The sequence below is a fragment of the Talpa europaea genome, assembly GCF_964194135.1.
Source record: "Talpa europaea genome assembly, chromosome: 15".
NCBI classification, from domain to species: Eukaryota; Metazoa; Chordata; class Mammalia; order Eulipotyphla; family Talpidae; genus Talpa; species Talpa europaea.
The window spans coordinates 46,417,704-46,442,176 of NC_140083.1; positions in this window are offsets into that span (position 1 = coordinate 46,417,704).

Below are 24,473 nucleotides of genomic sequence, written 5' to 3' on the forward strand. Positions count from 1 at the left end.
ATGAACAGAAAGTCAGGATGAGTAACATGTACTTAAACAAAACTTGTGGAAATCTTTCAAGGACTCTTCCTTTCTGGCTTTGGAAAATGGTAGAGTACAATACTGCCTTGTTTTGTTTTGTGCAAATTCAAAGCTTGTTTACTATTTCAGAAAAAAAACAAATTTTAAAAAAAATTACTTTTTTTAACCCCAGTTTAAATGAGTCACATAGAAACCAGAAGAATGACAAGCAAGCTGGTCCTGGAAAGCAGGTATGAGTGTAGAAGCTGGGTAGTGGTACAGGTTTAAATCCAGAATGCACTTTTGCTGCATTGGACATCTTTGGGCATCTCAACCAATTTCTCTAAGCCTACAGATGCATCTGTTGAATGAAGAAAAAAAACTTATATGTGGTCTTTGTAAGTATTAAAGCTAATGAATATTAAAGATCTGGCTTGTAATAAATGTCCCATAAATGGTATTAGAATGATGATTTCCTGGTTGGCATATGTGGATAAAATGAGCTGACGGTTACTCCAAGGATGTGTCTCTCTACTTTTTAAAGGAAGTCTTTTCATGATTGTATTTTGTCCTGCAATGTAAGAAAGATTTACTACCAATTCACACTGAACCAGTAACACATGACCCAATTTCCTAAAGGCAGATGGGAAAGACACTTCTTGTGAGGCAGATGGAACTATTGACTTTCTGTTCCATGAAAACATCAGGCCTGGGAGATATACTGGCATTCAGCTACCGTGCTCGAAGATAGAAGAAGGTCTTTGATACTGGCCTTTGAAATCAGGAAAGCAAAAAACTATCAGAAAGAAGTGCCATTTTAGATACTCATACAGTATCTGGGGCATAAAATAGAGTATTCAGAGGAAACCAAATTGCTTTCATTGACACTTGGGATATTCAAGAAACTTCATCAATTAACCCCTTTTGTGTGCGATTCCAGCAATGCTTCTGAGTACCAGATGTGCTTGCCCTGAAAGGAAATGGAAAAACTGGACACATTCACAACCATTAATTAGGTAATATCAAAGTGAATTTATAAAAGCAGCTATTTTCTGGTGCCAACCTGGCAACAAACATTAAAGAGAAATATTACCAGAATGGAAAACATATCAAGAAATAGTTTGCCTTTAAAACAAACATAGATTATATTAAAAATCATGACCCAAACTTTGAAAAGAAAAGTGTCTATCATAGCCAGATTTAAAGTCTGAGAGGGATTCTATCTTTGTAAGAGACTTGGCTATAAAATAGAAGACATATTTGAGTCAATAAAGGAAAACCTCTCCAAATCAGATGCCTCTAATAATAGAATTAATTCCTTTAAAATGTGCTTTTTAAAAGATTTATTATTTATTTATTTATATACACAAAACTGGGGTGGAGGCCAGAGCTGAGGGGATGGTGAGACAGAGTGGGGAGCAGAACAGGCGGATCTATTGAAATACACTGCTGAGGGGAGCAGCGGGAAAGACAGGAAAGGTTTTTTGCTCCCTAAAGGCGCAGTGAGCTGACACACATTGTGCAGCAGATCTCTCCTGTCTCTCCCACTGCTTCCCTCAGCAGTGTATTTCAGTCAGTCCACCTGTTCTGCTCCCCACCCTGTCTCTGTGAATCCTCTTACCTCACCCGCACCTCTGGTCCATGCCCCAATTCTACGCAAAACAAAAACAAATAATAAAAGGATCCTAGTTCTTATTACTGCCTTTCGCCACTGCACCAATGCTAGATTACTGACTTTTGGACTTCTTTTATTTAGTTATTATATTTATTAACCAAGTAAACTTTTTTCTTACATCATTGTGCCAAAATTAGATTCCTTTTTACATGAGAAAAATATACCTTGAATTTCCTACATTAGGTATGCTGCTGAGTTACATTAGACTGAACAGGAAATCAGTGTTGAAACTTATAAGGAGTGGGCCTCCCTGGTGGCGCAGGGGTTGAGCATTGGATTGCGAAGCTGCCTGCAGCATCTGCAGCACCAGTTCCATCCCCGGCCACCGGAGGGTCCCACATGGCCTGCAGACCTCTCCTGCTGCCTGCTGTTCCCCTCAGCAGTGTACTTCGTCACTCTGCCTGTTCTGCTCCCTGCTCTGGCTCTGGTGAATTCTCTCACCCTCCTGTGCCTCTGACTGTACCCAGTGCTTGTGTAAATAAATAAATAAATCTTTAAAAAAAAAAGGAAAGAAACTTATAAGGAGTTACTGGTGCAAAAGCTAATGCTGCAAAATTTATTCTAATATTACAAACTCAGAAGATGGAATATAGCAAATAGAAATGATAATTTATCATAAATCTGGGATGTATATACGTATTGTAGTCAAAATTCTAAAGTAGATTCTGTATTTAACTTAATATAGATAGGACAGATGAGATCATAGATTTCAGGAAAAATGTTTTTGGATGCAATTTTGTGAACAAGATTAGCCAAAACAAATAATCTCAAAAACACAAGACAGCCTTTAAATCTGCCAATTTATTACCAATAAGAAAAGCTTAAATTCAGCTTGATACAAACTATGTTCAAAAGTACAAGGAAAGCTATAAATCGGTTGAGGAAAGTATGATTTGCAAAGCTTTACCACAGCCTCCACCTTATTACAATTAATTTACAGTTAAACTTAGAAATTATGAAATACATAAAACTCATAATATGAATATTTTAATATTAAACATGGGAATGTCTGAATTTTCATTACTGTTAAATTTAAAGAATTTGATTTATTTTGTGAACAGAATTGCAAGAGTTAAAAAACTTGATTTGGGCTTCCCTGGTGGGTTGTCATTCCTCCTGTTCTACTCCCCACTCTGTCTCTGGTGAGTTCTTTCATCCCCCACACCTCTGGCCTACACCACAGTTCTGATACACACAAAAAATATATAAATACAAAACCTGATTTGACATATGGATGACCCTCCCCATCTGAAAGTAGAGAATTCCTATGAAATCTTTTATAAACCAAAGTGACATAAAGCAATTGGGCATTCCCAAGACCCAAAATTAACCTACCAAATCATACCAAATAACACATAAAACCTCTACAGAACCTGTATAAGATAGTTTTAGGAGGATCAGTAGGGTCACTCTGGTAGCTTAGAGGGTATGCCCTGACTAAAATGACCAGCCTCACAGAAATGCCTAATGCTGCTTTTACTTTTTGCCTCATACGGCTAAAAATCCTTTTATTTTATTTTTCATGTATTTATGTATTTATTTATGTATTTATTTATTTTTGCATAGAACTGGAATGTAGACCAGACGTGTGGGGGTGAGAGGATTCACCAGAGACAGAGTGGGGAGCAGAACAGGCGGACCTACTGAAATCCACTGCTGAGGGGAGCAGAGGGCCAGAGAGGAGAAGTCTGCTGCACCTGGTGGGGGACTGAACTCAGGCTATATCAGTGATAGCACTTAGATTCAACCCCTGGGCCACCAGGGAGGCCCCAAGGACATCTTTAGAAGGTCATTATCCAACTAGCACATCTCTCATTCACACACCCAGTCCTATGCAATTACTAATGTACTTTCTATGTAGCTATTGATTTGCTCTTTCCGAACATTATATATAAGTGGAATTAAACAATATATGATTTTTTCATTTGGTTTTAATCATTTAGCACATTAAGGTTCATCCGTGAACCTCAAACTAGAAATTACCATTTCCAATTGCTTTATTCCATCTTCTGAGTTTGTAATATCATTTTATTGCTACATAGTATTCCATTGTATGAACACAAAATTTTGTTTATTTATTAACCAGTTGATAGATACTTGGTTTTTCCCACATTTTGGTTATTATGAGTATTATGATACGATAATTTCGTAGAAATCTTCATTTGAATGACTAGAGTAGAATTACTTGGTTATATGGCAATTATATTTAACTTTTTAAGGTATTGCCAATTATGTCCCCAGGTGATTATACCACTTTGCATTTATACCAACAATGGATGAGGGTTCCATTTTTTTCTAAATCCTCAGAAGTACTAGTTTTCATTTTTGTTTATAATTGTCATCATTGTGGGTGGGAAGTGTTAGCTCATATTGAGTTTTATTTATTAAGATTTTTTTAAGATTTATTTTATTTATGCATCCAAGAACTGGGGTCTAGGCCAGAGGTGGGCGTGGTGAGAGGACTCAATAGATAGAGAATGGGGAGCAGAGCAGGCAGATCTACTGAGATATACTACTGAGGGGAGTAGCCGCGAGATAACAGAAGTATGCCCTGCCATGTGGGTCAGCTCCCTGGCAGGAGATCAAATTCAGCCCACAGTGGCTGGTGATTGATAGCGTTGAGACTTAACCCATGTGCCATCAGGGAGGCCCTTGTAGTATTTTTAATTTACATTTTCCTAGTGAGTAGTTGTGCTTATCATCTTTTTACATGCTTATTCATTTATCTTCTCTAGTGAAATAGCTATTCAGTTCTTTTGACTATTTTTTAATTTAATAAAAGTTCTTCATATATTTTAGATATAAGTCCTTAAGAAATACATAATTTGGAAATATTTTATTAGTTTCTGTGGCTTTTCTTTTTCATCTTTTCAAAGGTATCTTTTGAGGCACAAGTTTTTATTATTTTTATCATTTCTACTTATTGTCATTCTTACGATATTTAGGTCTAAGCCAAGAAACATGCCTTTTCTTCTGAATTTATAATTTAGTTGGTAAAGTTAGGTCTATGACCCATTTTGAGTTAATTTTTGTGTAGGTTGTTACGCAAACATCTACTTTAATCTTTTAGCATAGGGAAAAACAATTTTCTCAGCACTCTGTATTGAAAAGATGGTTTTCCCCTTTGAATTTTCTTCATACCTATGTGTGAATTCAGTGGGTCAAATACATAAGTATTTATTTCTGGACTCTCAATTCTTTCTCATTGATTACACATCTATCTTTACCACACTGCCTTGATTATGTTAAGTTTGTAGTAGTTATTGAAATAGGGAGCATAGGTTTTTCAATACTAAAGTACCTAAGTATCTTTCAGCAATGTTTTCTATCTAGTACTTTCAGTAACATTTTGTAGTGAAAATACATCATATTTATAAAAGAAATTTAAAAATGCTCCAGGAAATATCTTCAGTTAAATTAATAAATGAGGCTCCTCATTGAAAGGAATTAATTGAAACTGATTGAACACCAATTCAAGTAAAACTCAAGGTAAATGGTCTCATTTTATATTTATAAATACCATGATGAGATTTGTGTGTAAAACTTCAAAACATATGGAAAATAACATACATTTTATCTATAACTTCCATAAGTTGATGGGCCTCCCTGGTGGCACAAGGGGTTAAGTGTCAGCACTATGAAGCAATCCATAGCTACTGAAGCATGAGTTCGATCCCCGGCCAGGGAGGTGACCCACATGGCGCAGCTACCTCTCCTGTCTCAGCCTGCTGCTCCCCTCAGCAGTGTATTTCAGTAGATCTGCCTGTTCTGCTCCCCGCTCTGTCTCTGGTGAATCTTCTCACCCCCCACACACCTCTGGCCTACACCCTAGCTCTTGTATGCGGAAATAAATAAATCTTTAAAAAAAACTTTAACAAGTTCAATGTTGATTTAAATTCTGATAACTGTAAATCATTCTCTCTATAAACAGAAGCTCTGATTAGATATTTTAAAAATCACATTGATCCTGTTCATCAAAGAATTGCCTTTGTTTGTTTGTGGAATTTTTACTAGTATAAAAAGAGAGACCACCTAGAAATATTCCAAATGAGACAATAGTGACAAAGACAAACTATATGAAGAAACAGAAAATTGCATCCTGCATTGCTAGTCGATTTCCTTTAATCAGTATGGCTTAATTTCCTCTGTCAGTTTTTCTCATCCTTTACATTCTATTATGATTCCTCTAGTTACACTTTGAGAAGAGCACTCTATTCCTCTCTCAAAAATGTTTTTTTAATCGCTAATATACCTAATGGTTAATGTTCAAAACAGAGAAAAACATTAAGCATGGAACACTTCAGCAACATACCTAATACTGTTCAGAAGCCAGAAACGGGGGCCTCCTGGTAGCTTAGGGGTTAAGTCTCAGCACTGTCACCTGTATGGCCTGAGTTTGATCCCCAGCCAGGGAGCTGACCCACATAGGGTGCAGCAGACCTCTCCAGTCTCTTCTGCTGCTCTCAGTCAATCCACCTGGATTTCAGTCAATCTACCTGTTCTGCTCCCCACTCTGTCTCTGGTAAATCTTTTTACCCCCCACACCTCTGGCTTACACCCCAGTTCTTCTACGCTCAAAAAAAAACAAACAAAACAAAACAAAACAAAACAAAAAAAAAACAAAAAGAAAACAAAACAAAAAAACATGAAACACTCCTTTCTGTGAAAAGTATTCCTTTCATATTACATATGTTTTTGGCAAAACTTATTTCCGTGGTTATGCTAAGATCAGACACATGATCACCAGGTATTAAAAAAAAGGTAGAATTTGGGATCAACATGGCAGCGAGGAAATGCTGCGAGTAAGATCTCCCATTAAAAAAAGTTAATAGAAGGGCCTCCCCGGTGGCGCAGCGGTTGAGCGCTGGGTTGCGAAGCTGCCCGCGGCCTCTGCAGCGCCGGTTCTATCCCCGGCTGCTCCCCGGCCACCGGAGGAGGGTCCCACATGGCGCGCAGACCTCTCCCTGCCGCCCGCTGCTCCCCTCAGCAGTGTACTTCGGTCCTTCTGCCTGCTCTGCTCCCCGCTCTGGCTCTGGTGAATTCTCTCGCCCTCCCACGCTTCTGACTGTACCCAGTGCTTGTATAAATAAAATAAAAAATAAAAATAAATCTTTAAAAAAAAAAGACTTTATTTAAAAAAAAAAAAAAGTTAATAGGGAGGAAAGCGGCAGGTCCCAGTGAGAACTGGGACATGGGAGATAAACGGATGACTCCAGCAAACTACCCGAAGAAGAAAGTTGCCATAAAAGAGGACTAGAAGGGAGGAAAGCTCAGAACCCTGCTATACTCCCCCATCCACAAAGTCAGCACTCTCCAACCAACAGAAAGGAGGAAAAAACAAAACAAAAACAAAACAAAACAAACAACAAGAACAAACTAAACATCAAGCGGGACTGTGAGTGGAAAGGAACTATTTCAGCCACCACACACCGTGAACTGGAGCTGTGAAGAACCCTGCAGGATTCACCGCAAAGGTGAGCGAATAGCTCCAGTCACCATTACAGAAAAAAAAAGATCCCTGGAGACCTACACACAGCCCTAGGCCAGCCGGTAAGCTTGCGCAGAAAAAAGTCGTGCTTGAAAAGCCAACGCGGATCGCGGCTGCCCAGGTCCCCACAACTGCAACCTAGGCTTGCTGGGAGATGCGCAGGGGCCCTCGCTGAGGTGAAAGTCTCTCACTGAGTAATCAGAAACCAGGTGCCCGGACACGGGAGCGGGGTACAAAAGGCACCATATCCACGGACACTGAACTGGGCTACAGCCCGTGTCCTGGACCTGAGGGCTTTGGAAGTGAGACCTGGGCCACAAAATTCGGGGTGTGGGTTCCCCACAACGGTGGGGCACAAGCCAGACACAGCACCCCACAGCCGTTGAAGCTTTCCCCACCATTCCCACTCTGTTCCCTGTCCCACGGGGTAGAAAAAAAGCTCCCCAAGGACACTAGGAGAGATCTCTGGCATCACCTAGTGACCAGAAAAAAAAAATCATCAACACCCCATAGAACAGTTACCTTTCTTCAGTAAGGACTGCTTGAAACCAGCAGAAGGCTCCCGGAGGAGCCAGTGGTGAGCTTGGAAGTTAGCCCATGCCAGGCCAATTCCGACCAGCTGTCTGAGCCCAGAGGGGGAGCAGGCACCCACGGCCGGGGCAGACCAGGCACGCAGAAGAGTGTGCCTGAGACCGGACATGCAGGGAGTGCGTCCCGCATTGCCATTTTAGAACAGGGACATTTCTTCAGTAAAGACTGCCTGAAACCAGCAGAAGGCTCCCTCAGGAGCCAGAGGTGAGCTGGGAAGTTCGTCCACGCCAGACCCCTTCTGGCCTGCAGTCCAAGCCCAGACGGGGAGCAGGAACCCACTGCCGGGGCAGACCAGACACGCAGGGGAGTGTGTCCCTGCATCAGCATTTTAGAACAGGGACCTTTCTTCAGTAAAGACTGCTTGAAACCAACAGATGGCTCCCAGAGGAGCCAGAGGGGAGCGGAGAAGTTCACCCAAGATGCCAGCCAGTCCCAGCAACACAGTGTCCCAATGCATACAGCAAATTAGAAAACAGACAGTAGGGAGTAGAAGAACCACACACAACCTAGCAACTCCTCAGGAAAGAAGCACACCAGAAAAGGAAAACCACCCCCCAGATTGCAACGACAGTAAGTTGGAAGAACTTCTGAGCCTTCCAGAAAGAGAATTTAAAATTGCCATGATTAAAAAAGTGACAGAACTCATAAAGGAAAACAATGATAAGGGAGAAATAATCAACAATCAGCAGAATGAAATTGAGTCCCTAAAGAGGGAAGTAAAGAAATGCAGGAGATCAAAGAATTAACGGAGGCACTAAAGAACTCTGGGAAAAGCAATGAAAGCAGAATAGATGAAATGGAAGAATGAATTGGTACTCTTGAGGACACAGAAATAAAAAGAACCAAAATAAGGAAAGAGAAGTACAAAGGAAAAAGACCAAAGAAAGACTTCGGGAACTATCTAACTCCATGAGGAAAGGAAATATAAGAATATAGGAATATAAATATAGGAATACCAGAAGGAGAGGAGAGAGATGTAGGAACAGAGAAAATATTCAAGGAGATAATTGAAGAGAACTTCCCAAATGTGAAGAAGGAGCTGAAAATTGATATACAAGAAGCAAGAAGAACATCAAACTTCCACGATGAAAGGAAAAATACAGCAAGACACATAATAGTAAAGCTCCCTAGAATCCAGGACAAGGAAAAAATAATGAAGCTGACAAGAGGGAAGAAACAGATAACATTCAAAGGAAAACCAATCAGGCTGACATCAGACTTCTCCAAAGAAACACTATGGGCAAGGAGAGAGTGGAGAGACATAGTTAACAGACTCCAAGAAAACAGATGCCAACCAAGAATACTCTATCGCGCAAAGCTCTCCTTCCTCTATGAAGAAAGAATAATGACCTTCCCAGACAAACAGAAACTCTGGAATTTCATTACGACTAAACCCCCACTCCAAAAAATACTACAAGGAATCCTAAAGCCAGAACCTCAGAGGGACGAATAACAACGAAAGAAGGCCAAAAAAAAAAAAAAAAGTTACTAAAAGAATAAATAAAATCAAAGGAAAGACAAACGCAATGGCAAATACAGATGCTAACATATCAATATTAACTCTAAATGTAAATGGACTAAACTCTTCAATAAAAAGACAGAGAGTTGCAGCCTGGATTAAGAAACAAAACCCAACTTTTTGCTGTCACCAGGAAACACATTTAGCTACAAAAGATAAAAATAGACTCAAAGTTAAAGGATGGAAAACAATCCTACAAGCAAATGGACCAAAAAAGAAAGCAGGAACAGCTATACTTATATCAGATAAAACAGATTTCAAACTCAAAAAGATAAAAAGAGACCCCAACGGTCACTACATTATGATCAAGGGGACAATACTTCAAGAAGAAATAACACTCATTAACAAATATTAACCAAACGAAGGAACACCAAAATATATCAGACAACTGTTGTTAGTCATCTCTGAAAACAGACATCAGAGTAAACACATACTTAGTGGGAGACTTCAACACACCACTATCAACAATGGATAGATCAACAAGACAAAAAATAAGTAAAGACACTAAAGCTCTAAATAAGGACCTAGAGCATTTGGGCTTAACAGACATCTATAGAACACTAAACCCCCCAAAAAAAAAGGAGTACACATTTTTCTCAAGCGCACACGTATCATTCTCCAGGATCGATCACATACTGGGGCACAAGACAAACATCAACAGATACACCAACATTGAAATCATACCAACCATCTTTTCTTACCATGAAGGCATCAAACTAGAAATAAACCATAAAAAGAAGGCAAGGAACTCTCCTACCTCATGGAGATTGAAAACCACCCTACCGGAAGACCATTGGACTAATGGGGAGATCAAAGAAGAAAGTAAAAAATTCTTTGAATTGAATGACAAGGAGGACACCAATATCCTAAATGTATGGGATGCAGCAAAAGTAGTAATAAGAGGAAAATATATAGCAATAGAGGCTCACATCAAGAAACAAGAAAGAACTCAAAGAAACAACCTAATCTCAAAGCTCAAAGATCTAGAAAAGAACAACAAAAAAAAAAACCCAAAACCAGTAGAAGAAAAGAAATAATAAAAACCAAAGCAGAAATAAAATGAAATTGAAACTAAAAAAAAGATCCAAAAGATCAATGAAACCAAGAGCTGGTTCTTCGAAAAAATCAATAAAATAGACAAACCCCTAGACAGGCTCACAAAGGAAAAAAGGGAGAAAGCACAAATAAACAGGATCATAAATGAAAGAGAAGAAATCACAACGGACACAGCAGAAATCCAAAGAATAATCAGTAACTACTATGAACAGTTATATGGAAACAAGTTCAACAATCTAGAGGAGATGGACAAATTCCTACAACTCTACAATCACCCAAAGCTAGATAACAAAGAAATAGAACACCTAAACAGACCAATTACAAGCAGTGAAATTGAAATGGTAATCAAAAACCTTCCCAAAAACAAAAGTCCCTGGGCTTTTGATGGATTTACAATTTACAATTTACAAATGAATTCTACCAAACATTTAGAGACGAATTAGTGCCTATACTTCACAAACTCTTCCAAAAAATTGAGAAGGAAGGGACAATACCAAACACGTTCTATGAAGCCAACATTACACTAATACCAAAACCAAACAAGGACAACATAAAAAAGGAAAACTACAGGCCAATCTCCCTAATGAACACTAATGCAAAAATCCTCAATAAAATTTTAGCTATCAGAATCCAACAATGTATCCATAAGATAATTCACCACGACCAAGTAGGATTCATTCCAGGGACACAAGGATGGTTCAACATCCAAAAATCAATCACCGTTATCCAACACATCAACAAAGGAAATATAAAAACCATATGATAATATCAATAGATGCTGAGAAAGCTTTCGACAAAGTGCAACACCCATTCATGATAAAAGTCCTTGAAATTCTTGGGATACAAGGAACATACCTCAACATCATAAAGGCCATATATGACAAGCCAACAGCCAGTATCATTCTCAATGGTGAAAAGCTGAAAGCAATTCCATTAAGATCTGGAACAAGGCAAGGATGTCCACTCTCACCACTGCTTTTCAATATAATACTGGAAGTCCTAGCCAGAGCAATAAGACAAGAGAAAGACATCCAAGGAATCCAAATAGGTAAAGAAGAAGTCAAACTATCACTATTTGCAGATGATATGATAATATACATAGAGAACCCCAAAAACTCCACAGAAAAACTAATTCAACTCATCAATCAGTTCAGTAAAGTAGCAGGATACAAAATCAACACGCAAATGTCAATAGCCTTCCTATACACAAACAATAAATCTGAAGAAGAAGAAATAAAAAAAAAATCCCTTTTATAATTGAAACAAAAAATTCAAATACTTGGGAATAAATCTAACAAAAGAGGTATAGGACCTATACAAATAAAACTATAAAACACTGTTAAAAGAAATAGAAGAAGACACAAAGAAATGGAAAGACATCCCCTGCTCATGGATTGGAAGAATAAACATTATTATAATGGCCATCCTACCAAAAACAATATACAGATTCAGTGCTATTCAAATCAAAACTTCAATGTCATTCTTCAAAGAAATAGAACAATTATTGATGAATTTCATATGGAATCACCAAAAACCCCGAATAGCCAAAGCTCTCCTGAAAAAAAAAAGAAGGGAATGGAGACATCACACTCCCAGACCAAACTATACTACAAAGCCATAATCATCAAAACTGCATGGTATTGGAACAAGAACAGACACACAGACCAATGGAATCAAATAGAAAATCCAGAAAGAAACCCATAGATTTGTGGTCATCTAATCTTTGACAAAGGAGGAAAGACTATGCATTGGATCAAAGAAAGTTTATTCAATAAATGGTGCTGGGAAAACTGGGTTGCTACATGCAAAAGAATGAAGCTTGACCACTACCTCACACCATACACAAAAATCAACTCATAATGCATTAAAGAACTAGACATAAGACCTGAAACCATAAAATACATAGAAGGAAATATAGGCGAAACAGTACGGGATTTGCACATCAAAGACATCTTTACAGACACATCACCCAAGCAGTGATAGTGAAGGGAAAGATAAACAGCTGGACTACATCAAATTAAAGAGCTTCTGCACAGAAAAAGAGATAATAACAAAAACAAAGAGAAATCCCACTGACTGGGAGAACATTTTTGCACACAACACTAATGATAAAGGACTGATCACAAAAATCTGCAAAGAGCTGATGAGACTCAACAAAAACTAAGAAAATAATCCAGTCAAAAATTGTGCAGAAAAGGGCCTCCCCGGTGGCGCAGCGGTTGAGCGCTGGGTTGCGAAGCTGCCCGCGGCCTCTGCGGCGCCGGTTCAATCCCCGGCTGCTCCCCGGCCACCGGAGGAGGATCCCACGTGGCGCGCAGACCTCTCCTGCCGCCCGCTGCTCCCCTCAGCAGTGTACTTCGGTCCTTCTGCCTGCTCTGCTCCCCGCTCTGGCTCTGGTGAATTCTCTCACCCTCCTGTGCTTCTGACTGTACCCAGTGCATGTATAAACAAACAAACAAACAAACAAATAAATAAATAAATAAAACATGCCTCTATAAAAAAAATAAAAAATTAAAAAAAAATTGGGGCAGAAAAGCTAAAAAGAGACTTCTCTGAAGAGGAAATGCAAATGGCCAACAGGCATATGAAAAAATATTCAACATCACTTGTAATCAGGGAAATGCAAATCAAAACTACCATGAGATAGCATCTTACACCAGGGAGAATGGCACATAGTAAAAAAACTAGCAACAACAAATGTTGGCGAGGATGTGGAGACAAAGGAACTCTCCTGTACTGTTGGTGGGAGTGCAAACCGGTCCAACCACTATGGAGAACTGTGTGGAGATTTCTGGACCTACTAAACACAGAGCTTCCATATGATCCAGCAATTCCACTCCTAGGTATTTACCCAAAGGACACAGAAACATCAATTCCAAAGAGCACCTGCACCCCTATGTTTATAGCAGCACTATTTACAATAGCTAAGCTTTGGAAACAACCCAAATGCCCAAAAAGAGATGACTGGATCAAGAAGATATGGTGCATATATACCATGGAATATTACTCAGCATTCAAAAAAGATAAACACAAGCAATTTGCAGCAACATGGATGGAGCTGGAAGGCATCATGCTCAACGAAATGAGCCAGAAAGAAAAAGAAAAATACCAGATGGTCTCACACATAGCAGGAATCTAGAAAACTTAAATAAGGGACCAGGAAAACGAATAACTATAAGAAAGTGAAAATCAAAATCAACAAAAAACTATGAACCAGAGACACTCTATGGGGGGTAGGGGGTGGGGAGGGGAGGGATTGGGGTCAAAATAAGGGGGTTGCAATTGTATGGGGAATATGAAAATAAAATTTATTTAAAAAATGGTAGTAATATGCATAAAAGGAAGCAATTATATAAAATACAGTGGGGGATTGAAGGAGATTCTAAGTTATTATTTTACCCTTAAAAGCATGAGTTGAGTTTTATTTTTAAATAGAGTCGTCTGTACTAAGGGAATTTATAGATATTAAAAAATTCAGTATTAGGCTATTAGGGTAAATGCACTGTACACCAGATGTTAGTATTTTTTAAGGCATGTGATCAAGCATTATTCATTTTGTGGATTAAGCGAGTGTTTTGACTGTTCCAATTCTCACTGATGCCACAATTCCCCCAGGAATCCTGAGAATCACAGTTCTCACAGGAATCCTGTGAGTTTTAGTGATGATTTCTCCATGTCATCATTCTCCCAGCTAAGCTTCCCCCATTGCAAAATTCCTAAGTATTCCCAAAGCCCCAAGTTAAAAATGAATGGCTTAAAATAATTCTTGGGCTAACTCACCTAGTCAGTGTTTCCCTTTTTGACTGGTATATGCATTTATAGATCAATGATAACAAAGCATAAGATTCAGGGTACACACAGTTGTTTGTGATTAATTGCTTAGGTTAATTCAGGCTGAATACACAGTAGTTAGAATTAAAGTAATAGAATATACCACAATTCAACTCCAACAAACATAATAAACCTTAAGTTAAATATAATTAATAGGGCCTCCCCGGTGGCGCAGCGGTTGAGCGCTGGGTTGCGAAGCTGCCCGCGGCCTCTGCGGCGCCGGTTCGATCCCCGGCTGCTCCCCGGCCACCGGAGGGGGGTCCCACATGGCGCGCAGACCTCTCCTGCCGCCCGTTGCTCCCCTCAGCAGTGTACTTCGGTCCTTCTGCCTGCTCTGCTCTCCGCTCTGGCTCTGGTGAATTCTCTCACCCTCCTGCGCTTCTGCTGTACCCAGTGCATGTATAAACAAAACAAACAAACAAACAAACAAATAGATAAAACATGCCTCTATTAAAAAAAAATCTTTAAAAAATAATAAATAAAAATATATATATAATTAATAAGCACATACACATTTATAATCATGTATACATTCTGGATAATCTTTCTAGAAAGATAATATTAGACAAAATTTGACAAAACATTTTGCCATCTGTAACCTTGATTTTCTGGATTTTATTTGGAAACATAATTATAATTTACAAGAAAATATTAATTGATTGTTTTTAACAAAAGTGCATTTGTTTTCTTTACTTAGAATATGAGGAGACAGTGGTGTGGGGGCAGGGAAGCATGAGAAATAAACGTGCCCTGTTATAATTACTCTATTAATTTATATTTTCTCCTCTAATGTTGATCCTAGTACATTCTTCATCTTTGAATTCCTGTCACATAGCAGATAACTGACATGATCTCCCCGACCTGAACTCTTCTAGGTTTAGCCTCATAAAAGAAACTCTCTATGGGGGTCTAAGAGTTAAGTCTCAGCACTATCACCACTATAGCCTGAATTTTATCCCCACCCAGGGAGCTAACCCACATGGAGCAGCAGACCACTTCTGTCTTGCCTGCTGCCCCCCTCAGCAGTGCATTTCAGTAGATATGCCTTCTCTGCTCCCCACTCTGTCTCTGGTAAATCCTCTCACCCCCCCCACCTCTGCCTATACCCCAGTTCTTCTGTGTATAAATAAATAAATAATAAAAAGAAACTATTTATGATTAATGAAAATAAATATTTACTATGAAAAAGGGGTTGCACATTACATGAGCCACTTAGCGTGGATTTAATAACATATGCCACTTAGTTGTGTCCCAACTTCAGATGCTTGACTTTCCTCCATATTTTGAAAAGAACTAAGAAAAATTGGAAAACTTCCTCTCCGTACCTCATTAATATATCAAGGTGCACTGTTGCCAAAAAGGGGCCTTTTAATCTATCCTCTAGATGAATTATTGTTTATATTAAAATTACAAATGAACTTGTTATAGGAAATTTGGGAATTCAGAGAAATAGCCAAGAAACAACAAAAATGATTTATAATTCAATCAACGAGAGATAACCTTGAGTGATATATTTGTCCATTTTGTTTCAGGTGTGTGTGCGTGTGTGCAAGTATATTCTGTCTTTATAAAATTAGGTTCACTCCATGATTTCTTTTTCATTTCTTTTTCTATTCAATGAAATATTATAGTCATTCCTCTTACCTTGTTAAACAGTCAAATGATATTAGTATCACCATAGTATTCCATTTTATGAGTGTTTTATACTTAACTCTTATTGTTGCATTTCCTTTCTTTTTGCCATTATAAATTGTACTGCAGCTTTTGAATTTGAAAGGGACATTTTTATTTTTCAGCAGTTAGCAACATAAAGTTCCCCTTTAAAAATCATCTAGTTTAATTAAACGGGAGAAAAGTTTCATTAAGAGAATGGACAAAATGGTATCCAGTCCAGAGGCGTGGGAGGGTGAGAGACTTCACCAGAGAGAGCGGGGAGCAGAACAGGCAGACATACCGAAGACACTGCTGAGGGGAGCAGCGGGCGAGGCAGGAGAGGTCTGCTGCACCATGTGGGAATCTCCCTGGCCAGCCGGGAATTGAACCAGCACTTCAGAGGCTGCAGATAGCTTCACCGCGCTGTGCTTAACCCACTGTGCACAGGGAAGGCCCCAAGATGGCCATTTTAATAATGTTAGTTCTTCCAATCCATGAGCAGGGGATGTCTTTCCATTTCTTTGTGCCTTCCATTTCTTTTAACAGTGTTTTATAATTTTCTTTGTATGGGTCCTTTCCCTCTTTTTTTTTTTAGGTTTATTCCCAAGTATTTGATTTTTTTGGTTTCAATTATAAAAGGGATGGTTTTCTTGATTTCTTCTTCTTCACATTGATTATTTGTGCACAAGAAGGCTATTGATTTTTGTGTATTGACTTTGTAACCTGCTACTTTACTAAACTGGTTGATTATTTGGAGTAGTTTTTCTGTGGAGTTTTTAGGATTTTCTATGTATATTATCCTATCGTCTGCAAATAGTAATAGTTTTACCTCTTCTTTCCCTATTTGGATTCCTTGTATGTCTTTTTCTTGTCTTATTGCTCTGGCTAGGACCTCCAGTATTATATTGAAGAGCAGTGGTGATAGAGGACATCCTTGCCTTGTGCCTGATCTTAAAGGAATGGCCTTCAGCTTTTCTCCATTGAGAATAATATTGACTGTGTGTTTGTCATGTATGGCTTTTATCATGTTAAGGTATGTTCCTTCTATCCTGAGAATTTCAAAGGTCTTCATCATAAATGGATGTTGGACTTGGTCAAATGCTTTCTCAGCATCTATTGATATGCTCATATGGTTTTTATTTTTCTTTTTGATGATGTGTTGGATTACACTGATCGATTTTCGTATGTTGAACCATCCTTGTGGCCCTGGGACGAATCCCACTTGATTGTGGTGTATTACCGCTTTGATGCATTGTTGGATTCTGTTGGCAAGGATTTGGTTGAGGATTTTTGCATGAGTGCTCATTAGGGTGATTGGCCTGTAATTTTCTTTTTTTGCACTGACTTTGGTTTTGGTATTAGTGTAATGTTGGCTTCGTAGAACATACTTGGTAGTATTCCTTCTTTTTCAATATTTTGAAAGAGTTTGTGAAGGATAGGCACTAATTCACTGCTGAACGTTTGGTAGAATTCATTTGTGAAGCTGTCTGGGCCTGGGCTTTTGTTTTTTGGGGAGTACTTTATAACTGCTTCAATTTCAGTGCTTGTAATTGGTCTGCTTTGGTGCTCTATTTCTTCTTTATCCAGCTTTGGATACTTATATCATTCTAGGAATTTGTCCATCTCTTGTTGGAGATTGTTGAATTTGTTTGCATATAAATGTTCATAGTACTCTCTGATTATTCTTTTGATTTCTACTTAGTCTGCAGTGGTATCTGCTCTTTCATTTTAATTCTATTCATATGTGTTTTCTCCCTTATTTTCTTTGTGAGCCTGGCTAGAGGTTTGTCTATTTTGTTTATTTTTTTCGAAGAACCAACTTTTGGTTTCAGTGATCTTTTGGATGGTTTTTTTAATCTATATTTTATTTATTTCTGCTTTAATTTTTATTATTTCCTTTCTTCTACTGGCTTTAGGTTTTTTTTTTTGTTGTTGTTGTTGTTGTTGTTGTTTTTCTAGCTCTTTGAGATATCAGATTATGTTGTTTCTTTGAGTTCTTTCTTGTTCCTTGATGTGAGCCTGTATTGCTATATATTTCCCCCTTATTACTGCTTTTGCTGCATCCCATACATTCTGGAAAGTTGTGTCCTCCTTATCATTCAACTCAAATTATTTTTTAATTTCTTCTTTGATGTCCTCATTAGTCCAGTGGTCTTCTAGTAGTGTGGATTTCAATCTCCATGATGTGGGAGGGTTCCTTGTTTTCTTTTCATGATTTATTTTCTAGTTTGATGCCTTTATGATCAGAGAAGATAGTTGGAATGATTTTGATCTTCATGTATCTGTTGATGTTTGTCTTGTGGCCCAGTATGTAATCAGTTCTGGAGAATGATCCATGCAAGCTTGAGAAAAATGTGTACTCGGAATTTTTTGGGTGCATTGACCGATAGATGTCTGTTAAGTCCATGAGTTCTCTGTCTTTATTTAGGGCCCTAGTGTCTTTGTTTATTTTTTGTCTCATTGATCTGTCCACTGGTGAGAGTGGGGTGTCGAAGTCTCCCACTATATATGTATTTTCTTTAGTGTCTGTTTTCAGAGCTGATAATAATTGTCTAATATATTTTGGTGCTTCATTTGGTGAGTATATGTTGATGAGTGTTATGTCTTCCTGATATATTGTTCCCTTGATCATAATATAGTATCTGTCTATGTTTCTTTTTACCTTTTTAAATTTGAAGTCTGTTTCATTAGATATAAGGATAGCAGTCTCTGCCTTCTTTTTTGTTCCAGTTGCTTGTAGGATTGTTTTCCAACCTTTTACTTCCAGTCTATGTTTCCCTTTTGTGGTTAAATGTGTTTCCTGGAGATAGCAGAAGGTTGGATTTTTTAAACCAGTCTGCCACTCTGTGTCTTTTCATTGATGAGTTTAATCCATTTATGTTTAGAGTTAATATTGATATATTGGCATCTGTATTTGCCATTTTGTTTGTCTTTTTTTTGTGATCTTACTCCTCGCTTTTTCTGTTCTTCTTGTTCATTCCTCTGTTGATTTTGGCTTTAGGACTTCTTGTAGAATTTTTTGGAGTGGGGGTTTTGTTGTAATGAATTTCTGGAGCTCCTGTTTGTCTGAGAAGGCCCATTTTTTATTTATAGGGGAAGAAGAGCTTTGCAGGGTAAAGTATTCTTGATTGGCATTTGCTGTCTTGAAATTTCTTGAATATGTTACTCCATTCTCTTCTTGCCTGTAGTGTTTCTTCGGAGAAATCTGAAGTTAACCGGATTGGTTTTCCCTTATAAGTTATCTGTTTCTTCCCCCTTTCTAGTTTCATTATTCTTGTCCTTGTCTTGGACTCTTGTAAGCTTTACTATTATGTGTCTTGCTATAGTTTCTTTTCATTGTAGTAATTGGGTGTTCTTCTCACTTCTTGTATGTCTACATTCATCTCCTTTTTCATGCTTGGGAAGTTTTCTTCAATTATCTCCTTGAATAATTTCTTAGTTTCTTTGTCTCTCTCCTCACTTTCTGGAATGCCTATAACGCCTACATTTCCTCTCTTCATGGAGTCTGATAATTACTGAAGATTATCCTCATTCTTCTTCCTTTGCACTTTTCTTTCCTTTTCTCTTTTGGTTCTTTTCATTTCTGTATTTTTGAGATTACTGCTCCTTTCTTTCATTTCTTCCATTCTGCTTTCATTGCTTTTCCCAGAGCTCTTTGTCTCCTTCAGTAATCTTTTAATCTCCTGCTTTCCTTTATTTCCTTTCTTAAGGTCTCAGTTTTGTTCTTCAGTTCATCTATTATTTGTCTCAAATCATTTTTGTCCTTTTCGTTTCTCTCTGTTTCTTAATCATGATGCTTATTAATTCTCTATCGGACAGGTCTCCCTGGTGGCGCAGCGGTTGAGCTCTGGGTTGCAAAGCTGCCCGTAGCCTCTACAGTACCGGTTCGATCCCCGGCTGCTCCCCGGCCACCTGAGGAGGGTCCCGCATGGCGCGCAGACCTCTCCTGCAGCCCGCTGCTCCCCTCAGCAGTGTACTTCGGACCTTCTGCCTGCTCTGCTCCCCACTCTGGCTCTGGTGAATTCTCTCACCCTCCTGCGCTTCTGACTGTACCCAGTGCTTGTATAAACAAATATAAATAAATAAATAAATAAATCTTTAAAAAAAAATTCTCTATCAGACAGGCAGAGAAGTTCTTCCATGTCATTGTTGAGCTCTGGTGACTGATTTTCTTTATGTGGTGTGTCCTTCTCCTGTGGGCTTGCTTGTTTATTTATATTTTTCCTTCTCCCTGCTGTTTAAGCTTTGTAATTAGTTCTATGTGTTGGGATGTTGTGCCACCGGTGCTGGCAGGCATCTCTTTCGAGTGCTCCTTCAGGGGTATCAGAAACTGTTTACCAGACCGAGTCCAACACTGTATACCAAAAACTTCACCAGGGTGTTTAAGCTGTTGTTGGGCTCTATCCCTTATAGTTCTCTCCTGTATTTACTCAGTTCCAGCAGGGAATCAGCCAGTTGGTGATTTTGTTCTGGCCACTAGGTGGTGCCAGAGACCTGTACTTAGTGACCTGTGCTTTTTCCCAGTAGTTCTCTGAGTAATGGAGTGGGGGAGGGCCTCAACGCAGGGGCTATTGCTCAAGCTGGGTGCTGTGTCTGCCCCATGTTCACCCAGTGCTGCTCTCGCAGCTATGTGGATCCCGCACCCTGAATTCTGCACTCTAGCTCTCAATTCCAGGGCTCCCAGATCCAAAATGCTGGCCATCACCCTGTGCAGTGCCCACTGCTATGGCGCGTCCCGCCCAGGATCCTGCACCTGGCTCTCAGTTCCAGGATGGGGTCTTGCTCCACGCCTTGTTTCCCTTCTTATCCCCATCTGCCTGGCCCACCCCCCTCTCAGAGCAGAGAGCCTTTCTTGGAATCCCTGGCTTCCAAATCTCAGGAAGTTGGTGATCTTGTTCTGATCACTAGGTGGCGCCAGAGAGCTTTCCTAGTATTCTTCCAGAACTGTGCTCTTTCACCATGGGTCTCCTGGGAACTGAGTGGGGGTGGCTTGGAGTTCCAGGCTCTAATATTAAGGTTTTTGTGTGGCTGTTACTACTTGAGTTGCGTTCTTTAAAAAGATTTATTTATTTATGCAAACAAGAACTGGGATGTAGGCTAAGAGGTGCAGAGGTGAGAGGATTCACCAGAGACAGAGTGGGGAGCAGAATAGGCAGACTGACTGAAATACTTGCTAAGGGGAGCAACAGCCAAGACAAGAGCCAATGTATTTTGGATGCAGACAGGAGAGGTCTGCTGTGCCCCATGTGGGTCAGCTCCCTGGCTGGAGATCAAACTCAGGCAGTTGAAGTGATAGCGATGAGACTTAGCCCCTAGGCACCGGGGAAGATCCTCTATTTTTTTTTTTTTTTTTAATTTACGCATTGACATTTTGAAACTGCTTTTTCAATTATAACTATTTTCGTCAATCAGATTTTCAAGCAGAAGACCTGGCTGAATTCTTTGTTAATCCACCATGTTGTTAAGTTTAAAAGGAACCTTAGTTGTTTCTGCCTTTTCAACTGCCTGTTATACATGACATAGAAGTTGCATGTTTCAAATTATTTTGTGTGCACAGGAGAATATAATTCAGGAAAATTGTTTTAAAAACATATTTTCAAGACCAATGTTGTCCTTAGAATTTAGAGTTTGTGCAACTCTCCAAAGTAGTTTTATTCACCACTGAATTGAGTGATGCTTTAAAGAAATCATTTAAGCAGGTTTTTTTTTTTTTTAAGATTTATTTATTTATTTATACAAGCACTGGGTACAGCCAGAAGCGCGGGAGGGTGAGAGAATTCACCAGAACCAGAGTGGGGAACAGAACAGGCTGACTGATGAAATACACTGCTGTGGGGAGCAGTGGGGGCGGCAGGAGAGGTCTGCGTGTCATGTGGGACTCTCGCTGATGGTGGGGATCGAACAGGCACTGCAGAGGCTGTAGGCAGCTTTGCAGCCCAGTGCTCAACTGCTGAGCCACCAGGGGAGGCCCTAAGCAGTTTTTACCTTTACAAAGACTTGTGTGTTTGATTCATTTGAATAGTCTTTGTATTTTTAAATAGAACTAGTAAGAAAAACAGGGTTTTTGGGTAACCCTGTTTTGGGTAACTCATTTTTCTCTAAATCTGTTCTTTTTTGTGTTTTCACATTTTTATACCTACATTGGATGATGATTTATTGTTGATTTTTTAGTGTATATGTTCGGAGTTTTTCCTCTTCGTGATAATTTGAGGTTGTAAAGCGATGTTCTGCTTTTAATTCATCCTCACAAGATATGAGGAATTCACTAGGAATTTTTTTCTTTAAAGACTTATGGTTCAATTAGGATTAAATAATTAAATCATAACTCCTATTTTTAAAGATTACTTGGTGTAATATTGTAACTTCTAGTATGCCAAACAAATCCAGGAAGTGTAGAAGAAATACAATGTTAACTATTATTTTAAATCATTTTTTATACATAGTTATAAGCCTCCAAAAAAGATATCACATTCTTCCTAGTTAGCAAATGCTTTTCTCTTTAATATATTTTATGATTTTAAGTAATAATTTTCTATGTAAAATTAATGGTTCAAACACTTCATCATTACACCTTCTTCATTTTGCAGTACAAATTATGTCTTAATATTTCTAGTAAGAGATTTTCTACTCTAAATTATGTTTGGAATGTTTGAAACTGGATATTCAGTTTCAAATGACTTCTGACTTCCCTTTTTGTCACACTGATGACATATGGTGGTAACAGAGTGATCATTTCATTATGTGCAAGTGCATCAACCTGGGACACACCCACGGGGCAGGCATCTGGCTATTTAATCTATCTCTCAAAGAATTGAAGGTGGGATAATTATTTCAAACCCACACTCTGGAGTATTCCTACTTCATCTGAAAACTTAATGCTTCATACAGTGTTTAGAGTGTATTTGGGTACAGAGCCACTTTCATAAGTGGCCTGGCTAAGATAGGAATGACTGACCTATTCACATGATTTAGGGCTTTTGTATTGTCTTTTACTCTCTGCCGTTTATTTTTTTTTATATATACCTATGCTTATTGCAGCATTATTTACAATAGGTAAAACCTGAGAACAACCTAAATGCCCAAAAATAGATGACTGGCTCAAGAAGATGTGGTGTATATACACAATGGAATATTATTCAGCAATCAAAAAAGATAAACTCATGCCATTTGCAGCAACGCAGATGGAGCTAGAAGGAATTATGCTCAGTGAAATAAGCCAGAAGGAAAATGAAAAATATCAGATGGTTTCATGTATAGCAGGAATATAGGGGAACCAAATAAGACATCAGTGTAAAATAATAATAACAGTATAATATACAACAAAGCAAAAACAGACAATTATAAATCAGAGACATACTGCAGGGGAGGAGGAGGGAGAGGCATCAGAGGGATGGAAGGAGGGAGGAGCACAGGGGACTGAGGTGATGATGCACGGGTGCATTGGTGAAGGAAACTCTACGGGCACTACACCTGAGGGGGTGGAGAGAAGCTAATATTGTTTAAAATGAAAATGATGTAAAAATTAATAAAAGAAGAAAAATGAAAAAAAATTCTGTTGTTTAATATGTGTTCATTTTTTCTTAGTACAGTGGTTGGTGGCATTTTGTCAGCATAAATCTACTGGGTATTCTTCTCATTCTCCATTAGGGGTCAGTGTCTGCATACTCAAAGTGGATTTGACTTCTGCTTCTCTCCAGTAGGATACGCTACAGGAGGAGCTTTGTGACATTTCTGCCTTTGAGGCTCTGTGCCTGGCTCTCAGTTCCAGGATGGGGTCTTTCTCCATGCCTTGTTTCCCTTCTTACCCCTGTTTGCATGGCCCACCCCCTCTCAGAGCCTGAGGGTGCTTGTGGAATCCCTGGCTTCCAACTCTCAGGAGGTTGGTGGTTTTGTTCTGATCACTAGGTGGCGCCAGAGATCTTTCCTCATATCCTCACCATGGGTCTCCTGGAACTCAGTCCACTTAGCCTAAGTATCCTTGAGAAAAATCCAGAGGTTTTTTTTGGTTGTTTGTTTGTTTGTTTGTTTGTTTGTTTGTTTGTTTAAATCTACTATTGGTTTACAGTACTATTAAGTTTCAGGAGAATAGCCTCACACTTCTGTAAATGTATACACCACATTACATCCACAGCCAAAGTCCTAGTACCTCCCACACAATCAGATGGACCCCACTACCTGTTTATCTTACTCTCCTTCCCTCTCAATTTTTTTTTACCAGAATCTAAATGTATTTTTTGTTGTTTTACTTGTTCTTTGATTTGTTTCTTTATATTCTACCTGAGAGTGAAATCATATAGTATCTGTCTTCATTTTTCTGAATTATTCCAATTAGTATAATAAGCTCACTTGGATCTATGTTATTGTGTGTGGTGACAACAAAAATATTTTGAATAGTATTCCACTGACAATATACCCACGGCTTTTATATTCAGTCATCTATCAACTGACATTTGGGAAAACAGATCATCCTGAATGGGAGAAGAATTTGCACATCCTACATCCAACAGGGGCCAATTTCCGAGTGTAAGAAGCACCCATACAGCTCAACAAAATAATCCAATCAAGAAATGTAAAGAAGAAATAACTGACATTTCTCCAGAAAAGGCTTTTGCTCCCAGTTCTTGTGAATAATGCTACACTGAACACAGGGGGTATATATC